Raw genomic sequence first — 6114 nt, forward strand, 5'->3', positions numbered from 1 at the left:
GGTGTAAGAGAGAGGGGGAGAAAAAAAAAACCCTGGGCGACAGAAAGAGATGGCAGATAAACAGACGGACAAAAAGAAAGACAGACAGACAGACACACAAAGGCACGGACACTCACAGACACAGATACACACAGACAGACAGACACACACACACACACACACACACACACACACACACACACAGACTCACAGACACAGACAGACAGACACACACACACGGAAACACACACAAACACAGACACACACACACACAGTGCTCCATCTTTCTCCAAACAAACATGCCCGCGCATGGACACACACACACACGCACACACACACACACACACACACACACACACACACACACACACACACACACACACACACACACAAGAGACGGACAGAAAAAAAGTGCAGTCTGAAAGTTGTACACAAGGCAAGCAATTACAGCAGATGCAAACAACCATGAAACAAAATGGCATTCGAATTGGAAAGAAAACTAAACAACCCCCCTAAAAAAAACAACAACAACAAACAAACAAAAAAACCCAAACAACAGACGCCAGTACCTCGATGGCGTCTAGAGAATAGCTTGTAAAGCTTCAGTATCAGTTTCAGTAGCTCAAGGAGGCGTCACTGCGTTCGGACAAAACCATATACGCTACACCACATCTGCAAAGCAGATGCCTGACCAGCAGCGTAACCCAACGCGCTTAGTCAGGCCTTGAGAAAAGGAATGCCAACAGCACCCGGTGTTCCCAGGCGGTCACCCATCCAAATACTAACCGGGCCCGATGTTGCTTAACTTCGGTGATCGGACGACAACCGGTGTTTTCAACGTGGTATGGCCGTTGGCATGCCAGGAGAATTGAACCTAACTCGTTCAGTTTTGATGCAAGCAGACTAACCCCAAGACTGCAGCAGTAAAGCGCTGTGGCAAACGATCTCCTCTGAGGGCTTGTCTCCTGGGGTCTCATGGGATGGAGGAATCTTTGATGGCGGAATGAAACGGCAACGTCTTGAACCCACAACAGACAGAGAAAGAACGATTACCACCACCCTATCCTCTTGTCAAAGACAGCACAAGCAGCAAGTGAGGCTCTGAACCTGGCCCACAAAACCGACCGACTCAACGCTCACATGAACTGGCGTCCTTCATCAACCTACCCTTTGCTGATCAACAAGACCCAGACAGCTGACCACGTCCTTCAGAGATGGCCTCTTCGTCAAGAAGAAAAAAAATCCAGATGATTAACAAATAGTAAAGAGTGGTAACTCTCACCATTCACAAGGTACACAACTTCAAGACAATGCTGCCTTTGCTACCGATTCAGCTAGCACACAGCTAAACTAAAGGTACACTGGAAACAAACCCAGACACTTCCTCAATAAAAGGAAGCGCCGGGTTTGTCCTTACCGATCATTTGATATGTGCACACAGCAGCAATAACAGAAGAAATATGCGAACACAAAATAGCTTTTTATTCAAGACTGGTATAGCCTCTTTAATCCTGAATAAGCCACACAGAATACACGGACAATGCCACAAGGTATGGCACCAAGCTCTACGCCTTCTCAGACGGCAGGACCTGAAAAAGACAGTTCTATTTGTCACCACATGTGGGCTGACTGTGTGGAATGACGAATGATAAAAGGGGGTGGGAGGTGGGGGGAGGGGGCGAGGGGGGAGTGAGTGTGGAGGGTAGTGGAGGGGGGGGGGGCAGAGAAGAAGAAGATGTTTGAAGGCTTAACTGGTCTTCAACGACGACTCCGCTCCGTCCACAAATGTCTGCTCCCATGTAACTAGGCTGATGTTAAACGTCAACATTTGTTTCAGATATTAAATTCAGTCAAATGACGTCAGATATGCCACAGCAGTGGGGATTAGTCTGCTTGATTCGGAACTGAATATGCATGATTCGATCCTGCTTGCATGCCTTTATTTTCTTCTTTTTATATTTTTTTCCCCCAAGCTTATCGTATATGTAATATTTAACACATTCAACGATTTTTTAAATCTCTTTTTTTTTCTCTCCTCGTGATTCCTTTACTGGATAGAGTGTGAAACACAAGTGAGTCTTCAAGGCTTTGCCTTTTATTTTTTGTGTTTTCTTGCCTGCAGTTTTTTTTATGTTTTCCTATTGAAGGGGATTTTTATACAGAACTTTGCCAGGGACTGACCTTTTGTTGCCGTGGGTTTTTTTTTACGTGCGCTAAGTGCATGCTGCACACGGGACCTCGGTTTATCGTCTCATTCGAATGACTAGCGTCCAGACTACCACTCAAGGTCTAGTGGAGGGGGAGAAAATACTGGCGGATGAGCCGTGATTCGAACCAGTACGCTCAGATTCTTTCACTTCTTGGCGGACGCGTTACCTCCAGACCATCACTCCACACACACACACACACACACACACACACACACACACACACACATATATATATATATATATATATATATATATATATATATATATATAAGAAAGAGAGAGATAGAGAGGGGGAGAGAGAGAGAGAGAGAGAGGGAGAGAGAGAGAGAGGTGGGGGTGGGATGTCCATCCTCTAGTCGAAGACCCATATGGTTCCGGTACCTGTATGGAACTCCCGTACTCCCGTAGCCAATGCTTTCTATCTCTTTGTGTACTGCTTGCATACAGGCGTGGTAGAGGACCCATGTCACTGAAAGGTGACCATTCATTGGTCTGTTATCCATGAACCTACTGCTCTTCATGTTTGGTGGTAGGATAGGCCATATTTTCTATACATCGCAGGGGGGAATCTCCAGCTATTCATACCCACTGTCTTTTCTCTGTTTAGACCACAAGGGAATTTTGTACTCTGAATTGACTGGCGGTGAAAGGGTTAAGTCCTTATGATGTTCCTTCCGAAAACAAAATCAAATGGCTTCTTATTAGGACAAAAAAAAAGGGCTGACAGCATGCTGAAGAAAACAAAAGGAATTTGACAGAAAGAGCGAGAAAAAAAAAAAAAAAAAGAAGAAAAATCATTATTTCCGAGGATGATAGATTAGCACTGGTGCTTTTTTTTTTCATCCAGACACCACCCTAAATAAGGTCTACAGTAAACAAAATCAAGTGAGAGAAAGAGAGAGAGAGAGAGAGAGAGAGAGAGAGAGAGAGAGAGAGAGCAATGTAAATCATGTTCCTAATTCCTCGGAAACTTTTTTTGTGTTGTGTATATATTGGCTGAAATAAAGTTTGATCTTTTGTTGTTCTTTTTCATTTACAAGATTACACAAGCTTATGCATACGTGCATAGGAACATGAACCAAGAAAAAAAAAAGAGAAAAAAATGAGACGATTTGTAATTGTGAAGAAATAGCTGTGTGAACGGAAAGTAAAAGCTAGACACGAGAGGTACACGCACAAGCTCTCAGACCCAGACCCTTTCACACACACACACACACACACACACACACACCACACACATACGTACGCGTGCACACACACACACACACACACACACACACACACACACACACACACACACACACACACACACACACACACACACACACGCACAAACACACACACAAACACACACACACACACACACACACACACACACACACACACACACACACACACACAGAGTGTGCATGCGAACAGAGAGAGAGAGGGAGAGAGAGAGAGAGAGAGAGAGAGAGAGAGAGAGAGAGAGAGAGAACATGAACGCCGCTCGCCTCTTTTGGCAGAGAACGAAATAAGCACTACTTTCGTGATTATGGCCATATCCGTATTCACATCCCCATAATACTGCTTCTTAGAGGATTGCTTTTTTCCCGTCTCGCTACGCCTCCTATGAGTTCAGAAATGAATGGAATGAAAGATCGAAAAATGTAGCACTGACAAACATTTCGTCTTCGATCAGTTCGAATGTACTTGAAATGAAAACCAAATAAAGCTAGTACGTGGCAAGAATGATTCTTTTATGAAGATGAACGCTCGTGATTTGAAAATCTAAGGAAGGGTGGGGGTGGGAGTCTGGGCAGAGGACTATTCATAGGAACCTAGTGTGCGTCGAGGGTTCTTTTATCAACGTGAGAGTCCTTTAATGTATGAATGTATTGGAATGAAATTGTACCTCCCTCCTTTGTTGAAACGTGCATTCAAGCCATTAACAATTGTGAAGATGAAGGAAGGAAGGCAGAGGTATGAGGGGAATTATGGAGAAAGAAAGAGAATAAACATAAACGAATTCATATTATAAAGAAAGAAAAAGAAAGAAAAAAAAGACGATGGATAGGGAGACACGATTACCATCAACAAAAATTAGGGACAGAAGGAGGGGGTTTACAATGAGAGAGAGAGAGAGAGAGAGAGAGAGAGAGAGAGAGAGAGAGAGAGAGAGAGAGAGAGAGAAAGAAAGACAGAGTCGGGGAAACAGAGACAGGAGCACAAAGAGGGATTGAGAGATGAGAGAGAAAGAGAGACAGGCAGACAGACAGACAGAGACAGACAAGACAATAAACATACGAATAATCCAACTATTTTTTCTTGTTTTCAAATTCGGAGGCAGGATCTTCACTAAGATGTACACGGTTCAATCCCTTGATGAATGAACGATGAATGGTATGGATACTTATACAGTGCGTATCCTCGGTCGGAGACCAAGCTCTAAGCGCTTTACAAACACGGTGTCATTTGCACACAGTCTACCTGGGTAGAGCTGACTGACGGCTGCCATTGGGCGCTCATCATTCGTTTCAAGTGTCATTCAATCAGATTCCATGCACGCACACATACACACTCAGACAGATGTGTAACATTCTACGTGTAAAACCGTTTCGTTTACTTACCCCGACATGTAGGCAGCCACATTCCGTCTTTGGGGTTGTGCATGCTGGGTATATTCTTGTTTCCATAACCCACCGAACGCTGACATGTTTTACAGGATCTTTAACGTGCGTATCTGATCTTCTGCGTGCGCATGCGCACGAAGGGGGATTAGGCACTGGCAGGTCTGCACATATGTTGATCTGCTAGATCGGAAAAAAAATGTCCACCCTTTACCAACCAGGAGCCGTCCCCGAGATTCGAACCTGTGACCATCAGATTGAAAGTCCAACGCTGTAGCCACTCGGCTATTGCGCCCGCAGCCCGCAGCTTGGTGAAATGAGACACGTGTACCATGAGTCCCAAGTGCAGTTCCCATTTGCTGTGTACTTTTATGTGTTTAAATCTACTGGAGTAAGTTATTTTTTCTGAACATGAGTAACACAGTCACAAACAAAAAAAACGGTGCCTGACATCTTTACCAGTATCATAAGCACATTTTCATTACAGTGATATGGCAGCCTTCACCTTCACTGACGAGCATACTCGTCAGCGGCCAAGGGGTTAATCCGAGACTTGAAGAAAAGGGGGCGAGAGGGAGAAGCAGATTGAATGTCAATGTAATATCATGCAGGGACATGTAATATCAAAAGCAGGGAGAACATTTTTTTTTTATAAAGTAATAACAATCTGCATACAATGAAAACATAATCAAAAACAAACAAACAAACAACCCCCCCCCCCCCCCCCAAAAACAAAACAAAAAAAAACAACAAAAAACAAAACAAAAAAACACACACACAAAAAAACCAACAACGACAAAAAACCAAGAGAGTGAAAGGAAAGGGTCTGCTTTGTTTTATTTTTCTTGTTTGCTTCTTGAATTCCGCAAAATAAGGAGAAAAGAACAACAAAACATATCTATTTGCTACCGTTGTGAGACATCGATACAATTGTCAACTCAATATTAAGTTTGGGTTATTATAGTCGAGTACCAATGTTCGACCATCTTTATATTGAATGAAGGGTACATGGACGGACTTTGAATTTCTTTTCGTTTCGGAAAAGCTGTTGTATTTACTTGCCTGTTACCTGTTACATTTTATATTCAAGCTGATGGAAAACGCTTAGAGCAATGACTTTCAGCTGGTGCAACGTGCTAATCTCCGACCAAAGAAACTACCAGGTTTTTTTGTTTGTTTGTTTGTTTGTTCAAACTCTGCTCTCGGGAGTTCCGTCTGCAGTGAACAGGCTCAAAATGACTCCTTTCACAAATCCAAAACGACCTCCATCTACTGTCCACATACAGTTTGTTAGGTGCCTAGATTGCACAATCGGG

General features: G+C 43.5%; 1 non-coding gene across 1 annotated transcript; it reads right to left on the minus strand.

Moving 5' to 3' along the window:
- Window positions 1-716: 716 nt before the first annotated feature.
- On the minus strand, window positions 717-835 carry LOC143282582 (5S ribosomal RNA). The gene has a single exon (XR_013055278.1). It is a non-coding gene; the product is annotated as a 5S ribosomal RNA (ribosomal RNA).
- Between the last annotated feature and the right edge of the window lie 5279 nt (window positions 836-6114).

This window comes from Babylonia areolata, chromosome 5 (assembly GCF_041734735.1).
Source record: "Babylonia areolata isolate BAREFJ2019XMU chromosome 5, ASM4173473v1, whole genome shotgun sequence".
In the NCBI taxonomy this organism is placed as follows: Eukaryota; Metazoa; Mollusca; class Gastropoda; order Neogastropoda; family Buccinidae; genus Babylonia; species Babylonia areolata.